Genomic DNA, 25,602 nt, shown 5'->3' with positions numbered 1-25,602 from the left:
ACAAGAATAGAACATGTTCTATTAGGCTACTTTTACATCAGCGTTTTTCCTTTCCAGTATTGAGATCCATTATCATCAAGTGCTAATTACAGTAGATGTAACTGGTTGCATTTTTTGGGGTTATAGCTCAAAAGGATGTTATATTTTGTACCAAAAATAAATCTTTCGTTCAATTGTATTTACAGACCTGAGTAGTGAAAACTGAAATTAATAAATGATAACTATATGTATATACTAGCAGAAGGACCCGGCTTCGCATGTGTATATTTCATCTATTTCATTTAATGTCTGTGTGTGTCATTAAAAGATATCAACAGTATCCACTATAACAGTGACATCTACAGTACCCTACCCCTTTAACATTGACCTCCACAGTGACCTGCCCCCTTAACAGTAACATCCACAGCGCCCTCCACTTTAATAGTGACATCCACAGCGGCTGTCCCTTTATTAATGACCTCCACAGTACCCTGTCTCCTTAACAGTGATTTTTATCAATAACCCGCCCACTTAACAGTGACCTCCACAGAGCTCCATTCCCATAAAATGTGATTTCCACAACACCCCACTCCCTTAACAGTGACCTGTACAGCACCTTGTCCCTTAACACTGACCTCCATAGCGGACCGTCCTCTTAACTGTGACCTCCACCGTTCCCTGCCCCCTTAACAGAGAGCTCCACAGCCCCTTTAACCACCTCCGGACCGCTGTACGCAGATTCGCGTTCCGGAGGTGGCAGCGCTGCGCACAATCACGCATATACGCGTCATCTCGCGAGAAGCGAGATTTCGCTCCAAGCCGGCCCGCGCATGCGCATCGCGGGCCGGCAAAATTCAAAGAAGAAGTTCGTCACCAGCCTGCCAGCAACTATCATTGGCTGGCAGGCTGGCGATTTTTAAAAAATCCAATCAAAAGTCATATAACAGATCATATTAGTAAATATGATCTGTTATATGGCTTCTCTGCTCCTCTGCTGGTCCTTTTCGTCGGTTGGATCCAGCAGAGAAGCAGACTGAACTGTAAGTACACCAAACACTTCACTGTAGCCCCTGATCACCCCCCTGCACCCCAATTAACCCTTTGATCACCCCTTTGATCGCCCCTGTCAATCACCAGTGAAAGGAAAAAAAGTGATCAGTGTAAACTGTCACTTTTTTTTTTTCACTAGTATTGGCTGTTAGGTTTTAGGGATAGTTTAGGCCCCTTGGTTAGGTAGTTAGCGTCAGTTAGCGCCCAGCCCACCGCACCGCAGTCACTTTTATTCGCTGAATAGCGTATCGCTAATCAGCATTTGTACTTTTATAGTATCTGTAAGTGATCAAAACTGATCACGGTCAGATCTATAATAGTATTAGTGTCACTTTAGTTCGCCCTCCACCCAAAACGCAGTGTTTGCCCGATCAGGCCTGATCGGTCGCCCACACGTGCGTTCACCCACGCCCGCCCCACCGCAGTGGCAAAAAATATATATTTTTTGATCACTGCACATTCATTTTACACGCACTGCGGCGATAAAAAAATCAGTTTTGATATTTTTTATCAACCGCAGCGGCCTCCGGTACTTCGCTAGCCTCCCCTTTGTAAGACAGGCTTGCTTTTTTTCTTGGGTAGTCTCAGGGAATACCCCTAAATTTAGTAGTCCAAAATGTCAAACAGGGGGTATTCTTCTGAAGAGGCCTACAGGATTCTGACCCAGTCGGATGAGGAGTGGGAACCCTCATCTGATGAATCTAGCGGGTCAGAATATGAACCTGTGGAAAGCAGTGGCTCTCTGACCCAAAGTTCGGACGAGGAGGTGGAGGTCCCTGGCAGCACCAGGCGTACCCGGCCCCGTGTCGCTAGACCACAGGTTATGCAGGATCCGCTTCAAGAGCAGCAGAGTGGGGCTGTCGCTGCCGGATCACGTGGTGAGGCATACACCAGCAGCGCAGCCCTCCCTGGACCTAGTACCAGCACTGCCGTACAACATGGTGACGTGGCGAGCACCAGAAGGGCAGTTGAAGCTGGTACGGTGGCACGTGCACTAGTTACCCCGTCGCAGCCACCGCACAGACAGGCCCGTAGAGCCCCTAGAATCCCTGAGGTGCTGGCAAACCCTGATTGGCAGTCACCAACTTCAGCTGCACCTGTAGTTCCCCCTTTCACCGCCCAGTCTGGAGTTCGGGTTGAGACGGCTCAAATCGGTTCGGCCCTGGGATTTTTTGAGCTGTTCTTGACTGCGGAGCTCTTGGACTTAGTCGTGGCAGAGACCAACCAGTATGCCACACAATTTATATCCGCCAACCCGGGAAGCTTTTATGCCCAGCCTTTCCGGTGGAAACCAGTCCAAGTTTCCGAACTTAAAATTTTTTTGGGCCTTCTCCTCAACATGGGCCTGACAAAAAAGCATGAATTGCGGTCATATTGGTCAACGCACCCGATTCATCACATGCCCATGTTCTCTGCTGCTATGTCCAGGGCACGATTTGAGGCCATCCTCCGTTTCCTGCATTTTAGCGACAACACCACCTCCCGTCCCAGAGGCCACCCAGCTTTTGACCGGCTCCACAAAATTCGGCCCCTCATAGACCATTTCAACCAGAAATTTGCAGATTTGTATACCCCCGAGCAAAACATCTGCGTAGACGAGTCCCTAATGCATTTTACCGGGCGCCTTGGCTTCAAACAGTACATCCCAAGCAAGCGTGCCCGGTATGGGGTCAAATTGTATAAGCTCTGTGAAAGGGCCACAGGCTATATCCACAAATTTCGGATCTATGAGGGAAAAGATCAGACCCTGGAGCCGGTCGGTTGCCCTGACTACCTGGGGAGCAGTGGGAAGACAGTCTGGGACTTGGTGTCACCCTTATTCGGCAAGGGGTACCATCTTTATGTGGACAATTTTTACACAAGTGTGGCCCTCTTTAGGCATTTGTTTCTAGAACGGATTTGCGCCTGTGGCACCGCGCGAACTAGTCGCGTGGGCTTCCCCCAACGGCTTGTAACCACCCGTCTTGCAAGGGGGGAGAGGGCTGCCTTGTGTAACGAAGAACTGCTCGCGGTGAAATGGAGAGACAAGCGTGACGTTTACATGCTCTCCTCCATTCACGCAGACACGACAATCCAAATTGAGCGAGCAACCCGTGTCATTGAAAAGCCCCTCTGTGTCCACGACTATAATGCGCTCATGGGAGGGGTGGACTTCAATGACCAGATGTTGTCTCCGTATTTAGTTTCCCGCAGAACCAGACGCTGGTATAAGAAGGTGTCTGTATATTTAATTCAATTGGCGCTGTACAATAGTTTTGTTCTCTACAGTAAGGCTGGGAGAACACGATCTTTCCTCAAATTCCAGGAAGAGATCATCGAGAACCTCCTTTACCCAGGAGGTTCCGTGGCCCCATCCACCAGTGTAGTTAGCCGTCTACACGAGCGACATTTCCCCAGTGTCGTTCCTGGTACCTCAACCCAACCGTCACCCCGAAAAAGATGTCGTGTCTGTAGCAGGAGTGGAATAAGGCGTGACACCCGCTATTTCTGTCCTGACTGTCCTGACCACCCTGCCCTATGCTTTGGTGAGAGTTTCCGGAAGTACCACACACAGGTACACCTAGCATAGGGATTGCATCTCACAGGACAGGCACACAGGGCTATTAGGGCCCTTTTACTCTCAGCTGCTGCAAACCTCTCCTTTCACCTGGGATAAAGTGCATAACGTACTTCGCCACATCTTTGGGCGATTTGCGCTTTGCACATTGTCCCATGGGGAAGGAGAGGTTTGTTCTATAAAGGTAAAAAAAACTAAACAAAAAAAAAATTACCGGTAAGTAAAAAAGTTAAAAAAGTTAAAAAAAAGTTAATATGTTCTGTTCTAAAGTTAATAAAGTTATTGCTTTGCGGCCTGGTTTTTTCTTTTTTGTTTTGTTTTTTTTACCTTTCAGGTGGACCAACCGATCGACTAGCTGCAGCACTGATGTGCATTCGGACAGAAGCATTGCGCTGCTGTCAGATTACACGCAAGTCGGTGTATGCGGCGCTGCAAGACGAGATTTCTCCTCTGCAGTAAAAGATATGTTTGCCGAGGCATATGAGCTGAGGAGGTGGCGGTGTTCATATACTTTGGCAAACACTTTGTATATATAAAAAAAAAAATCCCGGCAATGATTTATTCATCCACATCGATTGATGTGAATGGAGAAATCTGGTTTGCCAGGGCATACGAGCTGAAGTGGGTATGGATGTTGGGCGGAGCTCCTATGTCCTGGCAGACGCCTTTCCCCTCCTTTTTCTTTTTTTGGCAGAGATTTTTTCATCCGCATTGATCGATGCGAATGAAGAAATCTGTGCCGTTCATTTTTTTCTTTCAGCCCAGAGGCTGAACGGAAAAAAAAAATCTCATTACCCGTATGCTCAATATAAGGAGAATAGCAGAAACTCCTAATGCTGGGCATACATGTAATGATTGCGGAGACCCTCAAATGCCAGGGCAGTACAAACACCCCACAAATAACACCATTTTGGAAAGAAGACACCCCAAGGTATTCGCTGAGGGGCATATTGAGTCCATGAAAGATTGAAATTTTTGTCCCAAGTTAGCGGAAAGGGAGACTTTGTGAGAACAAAATCAAAAAAATCAATTTCCGCTAACTTGTGCCAAAATTTTTTTTTTTCAATGAACTCGCCATGCCCCTCATTGAATACCTTGGGGTGTCTTCTTTCCAAAATGGGGTCACATGTGGGGTATTTATACTGCCCTGGCATTTTAGGGGCCCCAAAGCGTGAGAAGAAGTCTGGTATCCAAATGTCTAAAAATGCCCTCCTAAAAGGAATTTGGGCCCCTTTGCCCACCTAGGCTGCAAAAAAGTGTCACACATCTGGTATCTCTGTATTCAGGAGAAGTTGAGGAATGTGTTTTGGGGTGTCTTTTTACATATACCCATGCTGGGTGAGATAAATATCTTGGTCAAATGCCAACTTTGTATAAAAAAATGGGAAAAGTTGTCTTTTGCCAAGATATTTCTCTCACCCAGCATGGGTATATGTAAAATGACACCACAAAACACATTCCCCACCTTCTCCTGAGTACGGAGATACCAGATGTGTGACACTTTTTTGCAGCCTAGGTGGGCAAAGGGGCCCACATTCCAAAGAGCACCTTTCGGATTTCACAGGTCATTTACCTACTTACCACACATTAGGGCCCCTGGAAAATGCCAGGGCAGTATAACTACCCCACAAGTGACCCCATTTTGGAAAGAAGACACCCCAAGGTATTCCGTGAGGGGCATTGCAAGTTCCTGGAATTTTTTATTTTTTGTCTCAAGTTAGTGGAAAATGATGATTTTTTTTTTTTTTTTCCATACAAAGTCTCATATTCCACTAACTTGTGACAAAAAATAAAAACTTCCATGAACTCACTATGCCCATCAGCGAATACCTTGGGGTCTCTTCTTTCCAAAATGGGGTCACTTGTGGGGTAGTTATACTGCCCTGGCATTCTAGGGGCCCAAATGTGTGGTAAGGAGTTTGAAATCAAATTCTGTAAAAAATGACCTGTGAAATCCGAAAGGTGCTCTTTGGAATATGGGCCCCTTTGCCCACCTAGGCTGCAAAAAAGTGTCACACATCTGGTATCTCCGTACTCAGGAGAAGGTGGGGGAATGTGTTTTGGGGTGTCATTTTACATATACCCATGCTGGGTGAGAGAAATATCTTGGCAAAAGACAACTTTTCCCATTTTTTTATACAAAGTTGGCATTTGACCAAGATATTTATCTCACCCAGCATTGGTATATGTAAAAAGACACCCCAAAACACATTCCTCAACTTCTCCTGAGTACGGAGATACCAGATGTGTGACACTTTTTTGCAGCCTAGGTGGGCAAAGGGGCCCACATTCCAAAGAGCACCTTTCGGATTTCACAGGTCATTTTTTACTGAATTTGATTTCAAACTCCTTACCACACATTTGGGCCCCTAGAATGCCAGGGCAGTATAACTACCCCACAAGTGACCCCATTTTGGAAAGAAGAGACCCCAAGGTATTCGCTGATGGGCATAGTGAGTTCATGGAAGTTTTTATTTTTTGTCACAAGTTAGTGGAATATGAGACTTTGTATGAAAAAAATAAATAAAAATAAAAATCATCATTTTCCACTAACTTGTGACAAAAAATAAAAAATTCTAGGAACTCGCCATTCCCCTCACGGAATACCTTGGGGTGTCTTCTTTCCAAAATGGGGTCACTTGTGGGGTAGTTATACTGCCCTGGCATTCTAGGGGCCCAAATGTGTGGTAAGGAGTTTGAAATCAAATTCTGTAAAAAATGACCTGTGAAATCCGAAAGGTGCTCTTTGGAATATGGGCCCCTTTGCCCACCTAGGCTGCAAAAAAGTGTCACACATCTGGTATCTCTGTATTCAGGAGAAGTTGAGGAATGTGTTTTGGGGTGTCTTTTTACATATACCCATGCTGGGTGAGATAAATATCTTGGTCAAATGCCAACTTTGTATAAAAAAATGGGAAAAGTTGTCTTTTGCCAAGATATTTCTCTCACCCAGCATGGGTATATATAAAATGACACCCCAAAACACATTCCCCACCTTCTCCTGAGTACGGAGATACCAGATGTGTGACACTTTTTTGCAGCCTAGGTGGGCAAAGGGGCCCATATTCCAAAGAGCACCTTTCGGATTTCACAGGTCATTTTTTACAGAATTTGATTTCAAACTCCTTACCACACATTTGGGCCCCTAGAATGCCAGGGCAGTATAACTACCCCACAAGTGACCCCATTTTGGAAAGAAGAGACCCCAAGGTATTCGCTGATGGGCATAGTGAGTTCATAGAACTTTTTATTTTTTGTCACAAGTTAGTGGAATATGAGACTTTGTAAGAAAAAGAAAAAAAAAAAAAAATCATCATTTTCCGCTAACTTGTGACAAAAAATAAAAAGTTCTATGAACTCACTATGCCCATCAGCGAATACCTTAGGGTGTGTACTTTCCGAAATGGGGTCATTTGTGGGGTGTTTGTACTGTCTGGGCATTGTAGAACCTCAGGAAACATGACAGGTGCTCAGAAAGTCAGAGCTGCTTCAAAAAGCGGAAATTCACATTTTTGTACCATAGTTTGTAAACGCTATAACTTTTACCCAAACCATTTCTTTTTTTACCCAAACATTTTTTTTTTATCAAAGACATGTAGAACAATAAATTCAGAGCAAAATTTATATATGGATCTCGTTTCTTTTGCAAAATTTTACAACTAAAAGTGAAAAATGTCATTTTTTTGCAAAAAAATCGTTAAATTTCGATTAATAACAAAAAAAGTAAAAATGTCAGCAGCAAAGAAATACCACCAAATGAAATCTCTATTAGTGAGAAGAAAAGGAGGTAAAATTCATTTGGGTGGTAAGTTGCATGACCGAGCAATAAACGGTGAAATTAGTGTAGGTCAGAAGTGTAAAAAGTGGCCTGGTCTTTCAGGGTGTTTAAGCACTGGGGGCTGAGGTGGTTAACAGTGACCTCCACAGCATCCCGACCCCTTAATAGTGACCTCCACAGCAGCCCGACCCCATAATAGTGACCTCCACAGCAGCCCACCCTTTAAAAGTGACCTCCAAAGTGGCCGCCCCTTTATTAGTGACCTCCACAGTACCCCATCTCCTTAACAGTGATTTCCACAACACCCCGTCCCCTTAACAGTGGCCTCTACAGCAATCTGCCCCTTAACACTGAACTCCATAGCGGATCGTCCCATTAACTGTGACCTCCACCAAGGCATGCCAGGATTTCACCCAGGGGCAATACCTCCCTTTGGACAAGCACCACCTATGGTCCCACAATTCCAAGGTGGGCCCCCTCGACCGCTGATGGGAATGCGACCTCCTGTCATGTCTCAAGGTGGCCGCTACTGACCATGCTGCACGATAAATAGGTTTGGAGATTAACCCTTTCTCACCTTGTGCTGTGTAAATAGCCACGCTCCATCTCTCCCCGCATACCAGGAACTGTTGGACATTTCTTTTACATGGGGGAGGGTATTTTTATTTCTGGGGAGGGAGAGTTCAGGGACATGAGAGCGGACACTTTGCTGATGTCACAATTTATACTGTATGGCTTCTTTCCCATCTAGGTTTTTAGAAGTGGCGTATAGTAAATATGGTTCGTTTAATTGTGAAGGCGCCAAATACCACCACAAGGCAAGTTGTGTGACATTACTTTGCTGTATGTAAGGTGACGCCTTCACAGCTCCTCCCAGGGCTGTTGGACCCCTGGTCCCCAACTATGGTTGGTGAGGGCAGTATCAGTTTGTTGTATCTGGATATCCTCCGACCTCTGTATTCACTTGCGCATTATGTAATAAAACGAGAGAAACCCTTAAAAAAAAAAAAAAAAAAAACTGTGACCTCCACAGCAGCCTGCCCCTAGGGTGGCCAGAGGTCTGGTTTTAGGCCGAACAGTCCGGCTTTCAGACTCCCTATCCTCCGTCTGGCGCAGGGCCTGGACGGACACAAAATTTGTCCGTCCAGGCCCTGTGTCCTTTTGAAGAGCTAACTCTCAGACAGCAGCACTGTGCTGTTTGAGCGTGAGCTACAGGGAGAAAGTCACCCTCCCCCTCACTCCTGCAGCTGAGAGAAGTTGATTTTAGCCTTGATTTTTTTCAATCCCCGTCGGCTGCGGTGTGGGAGGGAGTGTTGCTTAGCGGGACCTGGGGGTGGGGTTTATAAGTCAGTCTTTTGAGGGTGGCCTGAATTGCCACCCTACCTGCTCCCTTAACTTTGACCTCTACAGCACTCCGCTCCCTTAACAGTGTCATCCACAGTGCCCTGCCCCTTTAAAGCTGACCTATAGCACTGAAGAAAAATGGCTGGGTTGTTATGGAAACCTGGTGCAAAACTGTGTGTATGTGGAGACTATGGGCCTGCGAGCTTCTATTGGCTGATAAGGGTCATGTGACCAGGCTTCTATAGGCTAATGCATTTTTTGGAAATATCTGAGGAACGTTACGTGCTAGAGAGTTGAGACCTGGTCTAAAACCTTCCCGGACACCTGATGCACCTGTGTGCCTAATTTTGTGATTGTAAATGCGACGGTGCGGATTTCTTTAGCGGACATACACACATACACTCAGCTTTATATATTAGACTAGCTGAAGGACCCGGCTTCGCTTGGGTATATTTAATCTATTTAATTTAATGTTTGCGTGTGTTGCTAAAAGATATCAACACTATCCATTATAACAGTGAAATCTACAGCACCCTGCCCCCTTAACAGTGACTTCCACAGCCCCCCAACCCTTAACACTGACCCCCCCCCCCCCTCCACAGGGCCCTGTCCCTTAAAATTGGACCTCCACAGCATCCCACCCCTTAACTTTTACCTTTATAGCAGCCTTCCCCTTTAACAGTGAGTTTCAAAGCACACCACCCCCTTGACAGCGACCTCCACAGGGGCCTGCCCCCTTAACAGTCGACTTTACAGCAATCTGCCCCTTAACACTGACCTCCATAGTGGGCCATCCCTTTAACTGTGACCTCCACAGCAGCCTGCCCCTAGGGTGGCCAGAGGTCCAGTTATAGGCTGAACAGTCCAGCTTTCAGACTCCCTGTCCTCCGTCAGGCTCAGGGCCTGGACGGACACAAGGAAGTCCATTTAAACAGCTCACTCTCAGACAGCAGCACTGTGCTGTTTCAGTGTGAGCTGCAGGAAGAAAGTCACCCTCCCACCCCTGCAGGTGGCAAAAGTTGATTTTTAACTGTTGGCTGAGGAGTGGTAGGGGCGTGGCCGAACTGGATCAGGGGCATGTCCTTTTGAACAGCTCACTCTAAGACAGCAGCACTGTGCTTTTTGAATGTGAGCTGCAGGGAGAAAGTCACCGTCCCTCGCACCCCTGCAGCTGACAGAAGTTGATTTTTACCTTCATTTTTTCAATCTCTGTCGGCTGAGGAGTGGGGGGGGGGGGGGGGGGGCATGGCCTAACCATATCAGGGGTGTATCTTAATGGGACCTAGGGCAGGGTTTTAAGTTCATCTTTTGAGGGTGGACACATTGTGGCTGGGGCGTGTCTGGGCGCCTTCCTACAAGAGTGACGCCCCTCTGGGCACCTTACTGGCTCATTTGCATAACTCATAAACTGGATTTTCAGAGGAAACATCTATTGCTGGAACAAAGGCACATCTTGAAATAAGGTACTAAGTGCTATTAGGCCCTGGCTTTACTTCAATAGCAATTATCCTGGTGACAGATTTCCTTTAAAGCTCACCTACAGTAGTGAAGAAAAATGGCAGGGTTGTTATGGAAACCTGGAGTAAAACTGTGTATGTTGAGCTTCTATCGGCTGATAAGGGTCATATGACCAAGCTTCTATTGGCTAATGCATTTTTTGGGAATATCTCAGGAACGGTACGTCCTAGAGAGCTGAGACCTGGTCTAAAACCTTCCCGGAAACCTGTGTGCCAAATTTCGTGATTGTAAATGCGACGGTGCGGATTCCTTTAGCAGACATACATACACACACACACACATACGCTCAGCTTTATATATTAGATTTAATGGTAACCTTCAATATAAAGTTTCCTTTTATTGCAGTTATAAAATATAAAAGTATATAAAATATAATATACAATGGTAACCTTCAATATAAAGTTGCCTTTGATTGTAGTCAATATTATATCTAGTTCATATGTTTGTCCCTTTTTGCTGTAAATTTGACTGACTTTCAAGTATTAATGACTGAAGACCCAGCCAAAAGCGCAAAGTAGCACTCTGTAATGTTCCCTGAAAATGATGCTAGTGCCTGTCAGTTCTATACATTCAAAAAGTGACCATGCATTATTATTCTAACATGTGCTTACATCTTCATAAATTGATTGTCATTGCCTCCAATTCAGATTTTCTGCTTCAAGAACATTCGCAAATGTGTCATCGCTGCTGCCAGCAAGTGAAGCACATCAACCAAATAAATCTATTTAAAGCGCATAACCACGTCAGGATGCATGAGAATATGTATTAATTTGTAAAATGTCAAGAAGTGGCCACATTGGCACAATGTTTTCTATGTTTCATGTGTCTATTTTTTATCACTCGATACAGAGAACATTTTTAATAAAGTAAACTTTTCACCTTTTTGTTCCAGCATGTTTTGTCAAAAAGAGATAACCCTACTGTATATGAATATATCCCTGCTGATTATTTGATGGTTCAGATTGTACCACCTGAACATTGTATATAAATACTGTACATGTAATGCTTTTCTACATGATGCATTTAGTATGAGAGTTTAAAAATGTGAACAAATTTTTGGAAATGTAAAAATCAAAAATAACAAATGTTTTTTAAGTTGTATGAGAGTTGAAGAAATTAAACAAATTGCTGAAAAAGTTAAACAAATAAAAAAACTAATATTACTCAAATTGTATGCCAGTTTAAGAAATTGCACAAATTGCTGGAAATGTTAACCACTTGCTTACCACTGCATGTGGTCTCAGTGAAGATCTCGGAGACCAGCCAAATTGGTTTCTATGAATGTGATCGTTGTTACATGCCGTTACAACAATCCTCTGTGAAGTAAAGTATATAAAGTTAGCAGGGATGCTTTCAGCTTTGTGAGTGACCATTGCTACCTGTAAAGTGAACTGTGATCCTGCTGTCTATGAATTAAAAAAAAATCTAAAAAGTTAAAAATAAACTGAATAAAAAAATTAATAAAGTAAAATTAAAATATTAAAAAGTTGTCGCTATGGTTATTTGTTTTAGTATAGCAGACTACGTACACACATAGATTTTTCCCCTTTTTCTTTTATAAACTCGAAAAATAAAAAATATAATTAGTTTTGAATATACATTTTTTCCATGCAGGAAACCCCACACTGCTCATCACGTGCCCAATACTATCCCTACAGAGAAGGATTATGGTGGCAGCATCATGCTGTGTTGGTGTTTGGAGAAGGAAACTGGTCAGGGTTGAGGGAAAGCTGAATTGAGCAAAGTACAGACATCCAGTATTCTTAATGAAAACCTGATCCAGAGTTGTCTGGACCTCAGACTATGCTGAAGTTTTACTTTCCCAGATTGATGGGGCAAAATTGGAACTTTTTTTTAATTTTAGCACAAGGCTGAAACATAATAAAATGTGAAAAAATTAAAGGGTCTGAAGACTTTCCGAATGCATTGTATGCCAGTGCCCTCTAGACTGTTTTCCTTGTGTTCCCGCTTTCCTGATTTTTAGCTCGGATTCATCAGGCAGTACTGTTACTACAGTTTAGCTACTAGAAGTCTGAAGTAGTCTGAAATGCACCTCATTCCTTTTTATTGGTTACATAGTAACATATAAGGCCAAAAAAAGACATTTGTCCATCCAGTTCGACCTGTTATCCTGCAAGTTGATCCAGAGGAAGGCAAAAAAAAAATTGTGAGGTAGAAGCCAATTTTCCCCAATTCCTTCCCGACTCCATTCAAGCAATCAAATAACTCCCTGGATCAACGACTCCTCTCTACTAGCTATAGCCTGTAATATTATTACACTCCAGAAATACATCCAGGCCCCTCTTGAATTCCTTTATTGTACTCACCATCACCACCTCCTCAGGCAGAGAGTTCCATAGTCTCACTGCTCTTACCGAAAATAATCCTCTTCTACAGTATGTTTGTGTATAGGCCTTCTTTCCCCGAGGCGCAGAGGATGTCCCCTTGTCACAGTCACAGTCCATGGGATAAATAGATGATGGGAGATATATCTGTAATGAGCCCTGATATATTTATACATAGTAATTAAATCTCCCCTCAGTCGTCTTTTTTCTAAAGTGAATGACTCTAATTTTGATAATCTTTCAGGGTACTGTAATTCCCTTATTCTTGTAATTACTTTAGTTGCCCTCCTCTGAACCCTCTCCAGCTCTACTATGTCTTTCCTGTTCACAGGAGTTCAGAACTGTACACAGTACTCCATGTGTGGTCTGACCAGTGATTTGTAAAGTGTACGGACTATGTTCTCATCACGGGCATTTATGCCCCTTTTGATACAACCCATTATCTTATTGGCCTTGGCAGCAGCTGCCTGACACTGGTTTTTACAGCTACAGCGATAACTTTTTAATATTTTAATTTTACTTTATTCATTTTTTTATTCTGTTTATTTTTAACTTTTTAGATTTTTTTTAAATTCATAGACAGCAGGATCACAGTTCACTTTACAGGTAGCAATTGTCACTCTCACAAAGCTAAAAGCATCCCTGCTAACTTTATATATTTTTCTTAAAAGAGGATTGTTGTAACGGCATGTAACAATGATCACATTCCCAGAAACCAATTTGGCTGGTCTCCGAGATCTTCACTGTGACCACATGCGGTGGTAAGCAAGTGGTTAACATTTCCAGCAATTTGTGCAATTTCTTAAACTGGCATACAATATTGAGTAATATTAGTTTTTTTTATTTGTTTAACTTTTCCAGCAATTTGTTTAATTTCTTCAACTCTCATACAACTTAAATAACATTTGTTATTTTAGATTTTTACATTTCCAAAAATTTGTTCACATTTTTAAACTCTCATACTAAATGCATCATGTAGAAATCTCCCCTCAGTCATCTTTTTTCTAAAGTGAATAACCCTAATTTTGATAATCTTTCAGGGTACTGTAATTCCCTCATTCCCGTAATTACTTTAGTTGCCCTCCTCTGGACCCTCTCCAGCTCTGCTATGTCTTCCTTGTTCACAGGGGGCCAGAACTGTACACAGTACTCCATGCGTGGTCTGACCAGTGATTTATAAAGTGGCAGGAATATGTTCTCATCACAGGCATCTATGCCCATTTTTATGCAACCCATTATCTTATTGGCCTTGGCAGCAGCTGCCTGACACTGGTTTTTACTGCTTAGTTTGCTGTTCACTAAAATTCCTAGGTCCTTTTCCATGTCAGTGTTACCCAGTATTTTACCATTTAGTATGTACGGGTGACTTGTATTATTCCTACCCATGTGCCAAACCTTACATTTGTCAGTGTTAAACCTCATCTGCCACTTCTCTGCCCAAACCTCCAATCTATCCAGATCCATTTGCAGCAGTATACAGTCCTCTTCCGTGTCAATTACTTTACACAGTTTAGTGTCATCTGTAAAAATAGATATTTTACTGTGCAAGCCTTCTACAAGATCATTAATACAAATATTGAACAGGATAGGGCCCAGTACTGACCCCTGAGGTACCCCACTAGTGACAATGACCCAATCTGAGTGTGTACCGTTAATAACCATCTGGTTCAGGCTGCTTTCTCTTTACCTCCAACAGCTCTGGTTTTCAGATTGACTGCTGTCTATTAACATAAACCCACCACAAGCTCACCAGAAACTCAATACACGAAGAGCTGATTCCATTATTGCATAGGCAGAAAGATTATCAACTGCAAGAAACTAAACCTCCAGTGAGAAAAACAAGATAATGAGGTAACTGCCGTGCACATACAGTACTGAGGCAAATGAGTCTTATTAAGGGGACGCTTGAAAAGCTGGAAAATGACATTTTTAACTACTACTTCAGGCAGCTTAACTCTTACATGCATCACAACATAACTGTACATTGTATATGTAGAGCCCACTCCATAAGTGTCGAGAACCGGCTATGCAATACAAATGGCACCCAGCTGCAATGCCTGAAATCAGAGAACACCTATCCTGGTCATTTAACCCTTGATATGCTGCGGTCAATAGTGAGTGCAGATTCTAAGGCATTAGACACAGGGAGCGGACATGCTCTGTCCTCCGATCTGAGCCCCTGTGGCAAAATTGTAAGGGTTCAATCTGTAGCTATGACATCCTGGGGCCTTATGAAGGCTCTCAGGTCATAGCAGCTACCTGAAAAGCCATGCCTGACCCATGGCCTGACAGGCAACCAATGACAATGTCATAGAATGCATTGATAAATTGTTGCAGTTTATAGTACAATAAATCACCCTCCTTTCCAAATGTACATATTAACCCTTTCTGGACCTCTGCCATACTTGACCAGATTATCAAGTTGTAATGACAAAGACCTGAGACAGCAATACACGAACAAGTAAAAAAACACATCAAAATGACTACATATGGAAGAATGAATTGTACATGTAACATTTTTAGTTCACTAAACTGGTACAGTAAAGTGAGGAAAAACACTAAAGCATGTTATAGAAGGTGAATAAGAAGCAGCACACAGCACCATATATGCCATATATATGCCACAAATGTAGAATGCAGTACCTCAAAGTTTGTTCTTACACTTTGGTGTCACCACTTGAGGTCTTTTTGTTCTAGATGGATCAAAGATGCAGATGTTACATTCCTTAAGTAGAGCAGTATCTGTGTCCAGAGATGATATGATGGTACAGGTTACCATTATGGTTGATAAGAAGTTTCACAGTAAACCCACAGCGGCAGTCTGTGATATGATCTCTTATGAAAAGCCATGGTTATGAGAGCCAACTGTCTGTGCAACCGGAGTGTTTCTGCTAATTGATCAGCATTAGGGTTGAGTGTACCCGAACTGTAAAGTTCGGGTTCGTACCGAACTTTAGGATTTTTGGAACCCGGACCCGAACCCGAACATTTCAGTAAAAGTTCGGTACCGGGTTCGGTGTTTGGTGATTTCTCTGCGCTTTTTGAAAGGCTGCAGAGCAGCCAATCAACAAGCGTTAAACTCTTAGAAGCCTTAGAAGCCATCACAGCCATGCCTACTAATGGCATGGCTGTGATTGGCCAGTGTAGCATGTGACCCAGCCTCTATATAAGCTTGGGTCACGTAGCGCTGCATGTCACTCTGCTGTGCTTAGTGTAGGGAGAGGAAGCTGCTGGTGATTTCAGGGAGAGAATAGGAGAGAATCTTTGCTCAAAACGTCAATCTAACTCAGCGATCTACATACATTGTGTTGTGTGGGTGCAGGGCATAATTTTTTTATCCTGCCCTGAGCCCAGTGACGGAAAAAAAAAAAACTTTTATAAGTTAGTTAGGTGGGCGGCGGTGGCGGCCATTTATGCAAGCTCAGTGCACCAGCACTGCATCTGAGCTTTTGGGGCATTGAAATCCAAGCTTTAAAAACAGCATAAATAATCAGTTTTTAAAAAAGCACAATTTTTTGGGCAATTTACAACATCTGGTGCATTTGCAGGCTTGGTCAGTGTGCAATTTAAGGTAGAAATACAGCAAAAAAATTCTGGATTTTTAAAAGCAGACTTTTTTTTTTGCCAAAAACCACTATTTTACAGATCTGCAAGTGTTAAATTCAAGTTTAATATATACAGCTTTCATATTCTGTTACCAAAAAAACACTTTTTTGGCAATATACAACATCTGGATTAGTCAGTGTGCAATTTAAGCTAGAAATACAGCCATTTTCTGGGTTTTTAAAACCACACTTTTTTGCCAAAAAACACTATTTTCCAGATCTGCAAGTGTTAAATTCAAGTTTAATATACACAGCTTTCATATTCTGTTACCCAAAAAACACTTTTTTGGCAATATGCAACATCTGGATTAGTCAGTGTGCAATTTAAGCTAGAAATACAGCCATCAATCATTTTCTGGGTTTTTAAAAACACACTTTTTTGCTATATTCCACTATTTTTCTGGCCTTGCAGCATCAGTACGTGTGAAATTCCAGGGTTATATACTGCTGTCAAATTCAGTTATTAAACAAATACCCGTTTGGGTAAAAAAAAAATTGTTGGCAGCTTTTGCTGCAGATGTCATTGTGAGATACGACCTTTAAATACTGTCTTTGTATTCAGTTATTTGAAATAAAGCCATTTTGGGCACAATTCTTTGATAGCGTCCTAGTGTGGATCAGGGCGTGTGAAATACACCCTTTAAATGCAGGGCTTCTATTCAGGTTCTTGAAATACAGCCATTTTGGGAAGACAAATTTAATTGCGGCTTAGTGTGGATCAGGGTGTGTGAGATACACCTTGTATATACAGGGGTTCTATTCAGGTATTTGAAATACAGCCATTTTGGGCAAACAAAATTAAAAGAAGGCCTAGTCTGGTTCAGGGAGTGTGAGATACACCCTTTAAATACAGGGCTTCTATACAGGTATTTGAAATACAGCCATTTTGGGCAAACAAATTTAATTGAGGCCTAGTGTGGGTCAGGCCGTGTGGGATACACCCTGTATATACAGGGCTTATATTCTTCTATTAATAAAACATCCTTTTTGGGTCAAAATACATAATATTTTAGACCTTGCAGCATCAGCACATTTGAAATTCCAGGGTTATATACTGCTGTCATATTCAGTTATTAAACTAACACCCGTTTGGGCAAAAAAAAGTTTATTGCGCAGCCTTTGCTGCATATGTAATTGTGAGATACAGCCTTTACATAGTGTGGTTCTATTCAGGTATTTGAAATTCCGCCATTTGGTGCACAAATATTTAATTAAAGCCTAGTGTGGGTCAGGCCGTGTGAAATACATCCTGTATATACAGGGCTTATATTCTTCTATTAATTAAACACCCTTTTTGGGGCAAAAAACACAATATTTTAGGCCTTGCAGCATCTTGACGTTTGAAATTCCAGGGTTATATATACTGCTGTCATATTCAGTTATTAAACTAACACCCGTTTGGGCAAAAAAAAGTTTATTTGGCAGTCTTTGCTGCATATGTCATTGTGAGATACACCCTTTATATATTTGGGTTATATTCAGATATTTGAAATACCGCCATTTAGTGCATAAATCTTTAATTGAGGCCTAGTCTGGTTAAGGCCGTGTGAGATACACCCTGTACATACTGTCGTTCTATTCTACTATTAATTAAACACCCATTTAGGGCAAGATCCTAAATTCGAGAAATATGAGGGACGTGGCCCAGGTCGTGGTGCTGCTGGTGGAGCTCCTGTTGCAGGGAGAGGACGTGGTCGATCTGTGCCAGCTACACGCACAAGTGAAAACCCTTCCTCAGGTGCGAGTAGGCGACAGTACCTGCAGCGGTATTTGGTCGGGCCTAATGCGGCTCTACGAATAGTGAGGCCTGAACAAGTACAGGCGATAGTAGATTAGATTGCTGACAGTGGATACAGTTCCTTCACATTGTCTCCCACCCAGTCTCCTGCTGAAAGACCACAGTTGGCACATGCAGCCCATGTCCATCAGTCTTTCACCTCACCCCCTTGCAAATCAGCCAAGCAGTCTGAGCCCCAAGTCATGCAGCAGTCTCTTCTGATTTTTGATGACTCTGTTAGCAGGGTTTCCCAGGGCCATCCACCTAGCCCTGTCCCAGAAGTGGAAGAGATTGAAGTACATGAAGGGACCATCGCAGCACGACTTGGATGATGATGAAACACAGGTGCCAACTGCTGTGGCTTTCGAAAGTGTGCAGACTGACAAGGAAGGCAGGGGTGAAGACTGGGTGGAAGATGATGTGAAGGACGATGAGGTCCTCGACCCCACATGGAATCAAGGTCATGCGAGTGACCAATGTAGTTCGGAGGAAGAGGCGGTGGTCGCACAGAGCCACCAGCACAGAAGAAGAGGGAGCAGGGTGCAAAAGCGGCCATCCTCTAGACAGTACGCCTGCTACTGCCCACCGCAGCAAGGGACCGAGCACACCAAAGCCAGCTCCAAGGAGTTCCCTGGTGTGGCAGTTCTTCAGACAATGTGCTGACGACAAGACACGACTGGTTTGCACGCTGTGCATTCAGAGCCTGAAGCGAGGCATAAACGTTCTCAACCTGAGCACAACCTGCATGACCAGGCATTTTAGTGCTAAGCACGAGCTGCAGTGGAGTAGACACCTCAAAAACCAAGAAAGGTCTCTGGCTCCTCCTGCTTCCTCTTTTGCTGCAGTCTCGGCCTCTTCATCGACCTCTGGAGTGACAGTGCCACCTGCCACCCAGCAAACAGAGGATCTTCCAGCAACACCACCACCTGGGTAACCAAGCATCTCCACAATGTCCCACGGAAGCGTTCAGCTCTCCATCTCCCAAACGCTGGAGAGGAAGAGGAAGTACCCTCCTACCCACCTGCGATCACTAGCCCTGAATGCGAGCATTTCAAAATTACTGGCCTTTGAAATGCTGTCATTCCGTGTGGTGGAGACGGATAGTTTTAAAGACCTTATGGCGGTGGCTGTCCCACAGTACGTCGTGCCCAGCCGCCACTACTTTTCCAGGCGAGCCATCCCTTCACTGCATAACCAAGTAGGGGATAAAATCAGGTGTGCACTGCGCAACGCCATCTGTGGCAAGGTGCACCTTACTACGGATACGTGGACCAGTAAGCATGGTCAGGGGCGTTATATATTCATAACAGCACACTGGGTAAATGCAGTGGCGGCTGGGCCTGAGGCGGATAGCAGTTTGGCACATGTTCTTCCACCACCAAGGATTGCAGCGTGTTACAGTTTGCCTCCTGTTGCTTCCTCTTTCCTCCTCCTACTCTGCTTCCTCATCCTCTACCGGCTCCTTATCCGGTCAGCGTAACACCTTCACCACCAACTTCAGCACAGCCAGGGGTAAACGACAGCAGGGTGTTTTAAAACGTATCTGTTTGGGTGAAAAACCCCACACCGCGCAGGAGCTGTGGACGGGCCTTGAACAACAGACTGATGAGTGTATTGTGCCAGTGAGCCTCAAGCCCGGCCTGGTGGTGTGCGATAATGGGCAAAATCTTGTAGAAGCTCTGGGACTAGCCGGTTTGACGCACATCCCTTGCCTGGCGCATGTGCTGAATTTGGTAGTGCAGAGATTCCTTAAAAATTACCCCGATATGTCAGAGCTGCTGCATAAAGTGCGGTCCGTCTGCGTGCGCTTTCGGCGTTCTCACCCTGCTGCTGATCGCCTGTCAGCGCTGGAGCGTAACTTCGGCCTTCCCGCTCACCGCCTCATATGCAACGTGCCCACAAGGTAGAACTCTACCTTGCACATGCTGGCCAGACTGTGCGAGCAGCAGCAGGGGATAGTGGAGTTTCAGCTTCAGCACGCACGGGTGAGTTGCTCGGCAGAACAGCACCACTTCACCACCAATAACTGGGACGCCATGCGAGACCTGTGTTCCTTGTTGCCCTGTTTCGAGTACTCCGCCAACATGGCCAGTGCCGATAATGCTGTTCTCAGCGTTACTATCCCACTTCTATGCCTCCTTGAAAAAACGCTGCTGGCGATGATGGAAGAAAATGTGGCACAGGAGGAGGAGGAGGAAGAGGGATCATTTCGTAGGGTTTCCGGCCAGTCATTCACAAGTGGCTCCGAAGGTGGGTTCCTGCACCCACAAACCCAAGGTACACAATTGTCCAGCCAGGGCACAGTTCTGGAGGATGATGAGGTGGAGGATGAGGAGGAGGAGATGGAGGAGAAGGAACCGTGTTCACAGCAGGGGGGCACCCAAACTAGCTCATGGCCATCACTGGTGTGTGGCTGGGGGATACAGAGGACACAGACGATACACCTCCCACAGAGGACAGCTTTTTGTTGCCTCTGGGCAGCCTGGCACACATGAGAGATTACATGCTGCAGTGTCTCCACAACGACCGCCGAGTTGAACACATTCTAACTTGTGCCTATTACTGGGTGGCCACGCTGCTGGATCCCCGTTACAAGGACAACATACCGTGCTTAATTCCCTCACTGAAGCGTGATCATAAGATGCACGAGTACAAGCGCACGCTGGTAGACGCGCTGCTGGTGGCATTCCCAACTGACAGCGGGGGCACAGTGGAAGCACAAGGGCGAAGGCAGAGGAAGAGGTCGCCAACGCAGCTGGGGCACCGCCAGCACCTTTAGAAGGCAGGGTTAGCATGGCCGAAATGTGGAAAAGCTTTGTCAGCACGCCACAACAACCAGCACCACCAGCTGCTATGGAACGTCTTAGCAGGAGGCAGCATTTCATCAACATGGTGGAGTAGTATGTGTGCACACGCCTAGACGTACTGAATGACGGGTCTGCCTCCTTCAACTTCTGGGTCTCCAAATTGGGCACATGGCCTGAGCTTGCCCTTTACGCCTTGGAGGAGCTGGCCTGCCCTGTGGCAGTGTATTATCTGAACGTGTGTTTAGTACGGCAGGTGGCGTCATCACAGACAAGCGCAGCCGCCTGTCCACAGCCAATGTGGACAAGCTCACGTTCATTAAAATGAACCAGGCATGGATCCCTCAGGACTTGTCCATACCTTGTGCAGAATAGACATGTATACCGGCACTAACCAGCCATTGTTATACTGCAGCACAATTGCTCATTCTTGTATTTTGGATATTTCAGACTCTTTTAGAGTGCACCCTAATTTAAAAAAATAAATTAAAACCAAAAACCTGTGTTGGCTACGTCCTCCTCCTCCCCCGCCATTTCCAACTACACTGCTACGTCCACCGCCTCCTCAAACTCCTACTCCATATGGAACTACACCTCATAAATCAATAAAAAAATATATATTTGTACGTATTTTATTTTATGTCATTTCACTACTTTGTCATTTACATTTTCGGGGGAAATTCACAAATCTTTTAGTGTATAGTACCACTGCTATACCTAGTAGACCGGTTAAAAAAAAATTAAAAAAATTTAAAAAATAAAAAATTGTGAGTTACTTTTTCTGGTGAAATTAAACAATTTTTGGGTGTGATGTACCACTGCTATTCCGAGTAGACAGGCAAAAAAATAAATAAATTGTCTGTTACATTTTTGGGGGAAATTCACCAATTTTTGGGTGTAATATATCCCTCCTCTACCTAGTTGACAGCTTAATAAATTTCAATAATTTTTTTTTAACATTTTCGGGTGACAATAAACAATTTTTTTCTGTCATAGACCCCTGCTCTACTAAGTAGACAGGTTAATAAATTTCACAAATTTTTCTGTTACATTCTTGGGTTGACATTATACAATTTTAGACGTGAATAAACACCTGCTCTGCATAGGTGACAGGAAATAAAATTTAATAAATTCTTCAGTAATTAATGCGCGCCACATCCTTTCATTCAATGCTTAAACTTTAAAAAGTTGTCACACTTTTATGCTTTAATAATTTCTCCCATAATTCAACTCTATAATTTTAAATTTGATAAAATTAATCCTCCCTTGGATGTGGTCTCTCTTTCTCACGCTCCCTCTCCAGCGTGGAACCCTGATTCCCCGCCACCCGTGATCACCATGGTAGGCGCATAAAAGAACATTGAAAGTTGATAGAGCAGATATCAAGTTGGATTGTGAACATCACGGGGACGTGCGACATGGTGGGGCAGTAAGTTTGCACATGTCTACACGAACTGACTGACAGGGGTCAGCCCCTGCAACTTCTGGGTCTGCAAATTGGACACATGGCATGAGCTTGCCCTTTACCCCTTGGAGGTGCTGGCCTGCCCTGCAGCTAGTGTATTGTCTGAACGTGTGTTTAGAACGACTGCAGGGGGTTATCACAGGTTATATTTCCCAATGTTTTCGGGTGTACCCTAATTTAAAAAATAAAATTTAAAACCAAAAACCAGTGTAGACTACCTCCTCCTCCACCGCTGCTTCCACCTACACCGCCACATCCACCGCCTCCTCAACCTCCTACTCCATATCTTCCTCGTCCTCCTAGATCAAGATTATTATTTTTTATTTTTACGTATTTTATGTTATTTAAAGTCATTTCCCTATCCACATTTGTATGCAGAGCACTTGTTATGCTCTTAACCACATTTTGATGGCATTTTCAGCCCTCTAGCCCTTTCCATGACATTTTTACAGCCATTTTAGTGCTCAAAAGTTCGAGTCCCCATTGACTTCAATGGGGTTCGGGGTCAAGTTCGGGTCCCGAACTCGAACTTTTTTCCAAAGTTCGGCCGAACCTGTCGAAGCCGAACATCGAGGTGTCTGCTCAACTCTAATCAGCATATAATTTGATATTTTGATATGGATCTGGAATTTTCATCTTTTATCAGGCTTTTTTTCATGTGGAAGAAGTGAATCTTTGCTAACACATGTCTTGGTATTGTGTCAGGGAGGTGTCTTGGACGAGCCACACTGTGCATACAATCGATCACAAAATCTTAATGGTTAATAGATAGGAGCAAGGCTTTCATTAAATCTTGTATTTACTATGTATGCAACAGTAGATTGCGATACCTCCTGTGAAATCCCACAAAATATAATATTGTTGTGATGCAAACGATCTTCAAGATCTGTAAGTTTGGCCCTCAACTGCCCCCATTATTTCCCATGTCATTGTGTGCATCTACAGTCAGGTCCATAAATATTGGGACATCAACACAAAGCTAAAATTTTTGGCTCTATACACCACCACAATGGATTTGAAATGAAACGAACAAGATGTGTTTTAACTGCAGACTGTCAGCTTTAATTTGAGGGTATTTACATCCAAATCAGGTGAACGGTGTAGGAATTACAACAGTTTGCATATGTGCCTCCCACGTGTTAAGGGACCAAAAGTAATAGGACAATTGGCTTCTCAGCTGTTCTATGGCCAGGTGTGTGTTATTCCCTTATTATCCCAATTACAGTGAGCAGATAAAAGGTCCAGAGTTCATTTCAAGTGTGCTATTTGCATTTGTAATCTGTTGCTGTCAACTCTCAAGATGAGATCCAAAGAGCTGTCACTATCAGTGAAGCAAGCCATCATTAGGCTGAAAAAACAAAACAAACCCATCAGAGAGATAGCAAAAACATAAGGCGTAGCCAAAACAACAGTTTGGAACATTCTTAAAAAGAAGAAACGCACCGATGAGCTTAGCAACACCAAAAGACCCGGAAAACCACGGAAAACAACTGTGGTGGATGACCGAATAATTATTTCCCTGGTGAAGAAAACACCCTTCCTAACAGTTGGCCAGATCAAGAACACTCTCCAGGGGGTAGGTATATGTGTGTCAAAGTCAACAATCAAGAGAAGACTTCACCAGAGTGAATACAGAGGGTTCACCACAAGATGTAAACCATTGGTGAGCCTCAAAAACAGGAAGGCCAGATTAGTGTTTGCCAAACGACATCTAAAAAAGCCTTCACAGTTCTGGAACAACATCCTATGGACAGATGAGACCAAGATCAACTTGTACCAGAGTGATCGGAAGAGAAGAGTATGGAGAAGGAAAGGAACTGCTCATGGTCCTAAGCATACCACCTCATCAGTGAAGCATGGTGGTGGTAGTGTCATTGCGTGGGCATGTATTGCTACCAATGGAACTGTATTTATTGATGATGTGACTGCTGACAAAAGCAGCAGGATGAATTCTGAAGTGTTTCGGGCAATATTATCTGCTTATATTCAGTCAAATGCTTCAGAACTCATTGGACGGTACTTCACAATGCAGATGGACAATGACCCAAAGCATACTACAAAAGCAACCAAAGAGTTTTTTTGTGAAAGTCAATCACCTGACCTTAATCTGATTGAGCATGCATTTCACTTGCTGAAGATAAAACTGAAGGGAAAATGCCCCAAGAACAAGCAGGAACTGAAGACAGTTGCAGTAGAGGCCTGGCAGAGCATCAAAAGGGATGAAACCCAGCAGCTGGTGATGTCTCTGCGTTCCAGACTTCAGGCTGTAATTGACTGCAATGGATTTGAAACCAAGTATTAAAAAGTGAAAGTTTGATTTATGATTATTATTCTGTCCTATTACTTTTGGTCCCTTAACAAGTAAGAGGCACATATGCAAACTGTTGTAATTCCTACACCGTTTACCTGATTTATATGTAGATACCCTCAAATTAAAGCTGACAGTCTGCAGTTAAAGCACATCTTGTTCGTTTCATTTCAAATACATTGTAGTTGTGTATAGAGCCAAAATTTTTAGAATTTTGACGATGTCCCAATATTTATGGACCTGACTGTATTAATTGGTTGTCAGTGGAAGCAAATTTCTCCATTTTGGTTTTGGTCTGTTCTTTGACCCACTTCTTGGATAGAAGACTGTAAGGGATTAAGGACTTGCACAAAGTTGTTGTGCATAGATCAACTGAAGGTCAGCAAGACCTTCTTTGATTAATGTCCCTGAAGCTGGTTCATCAGAGGTATGGATACAGTAAAAAGTTTCAGTTAGGGACAAAGAAGGTTGTGCCAATACTGACACTCACTTTTGTGATGAAAGTGGGCTCTTTAAGCCTGAGCTTCTGCTTTCCAGGTCTTGCTGATGGGGAAGATAGTAGCTGTTGCAGGTGCTCTGAATAAGGTCCTGTGCAGGTATCCTCTAGTGTTAGTGGGCCATGTCTCGGAACGCAAAGTTCTATGAGGTGGAGGTGGGTGAGGAAGAAGCTGGGGATCAACACCCAGATCCAACTTGCACATGTCACTCTACAAGGAGTTGTCGATGTTAGGCCCTGGAAGTAGATGTAGGTGAGAGGGACGCCTAACTTGTGTTGGCGCCATCTTTGTGTCCGCCCTTATCAAAGTAAAAGTCTAGTTTGCCTTGTAAATACGGGTTCTCTTGTCTCTAGTTATCATGGGTGATAATAGAAGAGTTGCTGGAGGATAAGGAATTGTCTAGTTGAGGGATATGCTCCTCAGAAAGCTGTATGGTGCTGGTGCTCCTTAGTTAAGCCACCATTCACCTCGGCTGCCGACATGCTTGTGCTCTCTTTGAAAGACTGTATGCTTGTTCTCTCGTTATGAGTAGACCAGTTTCAAGCTTACCAAGTTGCATCAATGCGCCATCCTCA

General features: G+C 43.8%; 1 long non-coding RNA gene across 1 annotated transcript; it reads left to right on the top strand.

The window, feature by feature from the left end:
• Nucleotides 1-7,755: 7,755 nt before the first annotated feature.
• Nucleotides 7,756-8,382, top strand: LOC120991748. Its single transcript, XR_005776794.1, has 2 exons — nt 7,756-7,917; nt 8,116-8,382. It is a non-coding gene; the product is annotated as an uncharacterized LOC120991748 (long non-coding RNA).
• The last annotated feature ends 17,220 nt before the right edge of the window (nt 8,383-25,602 follow it).

Source organism: Bufo bufo, chromosome 2, assembly GCF_905171765.1.
Source record: "Bufo bufo chromosome 2, aBufBuf1.1, whole genome shotgun sequence".
Taxonomy (NCBI): domain Eukaryota; kingdom Metazoa; phylum Chordata; class Amphibia; order Anura; family Bufonidae; genus Bufo; species Bufo bufo.
The sequence above is the reverse complement of the archived record's forward strand: the minus strand, read 5'-3'. Positions and strand labels throughout refer to the sequence as shown.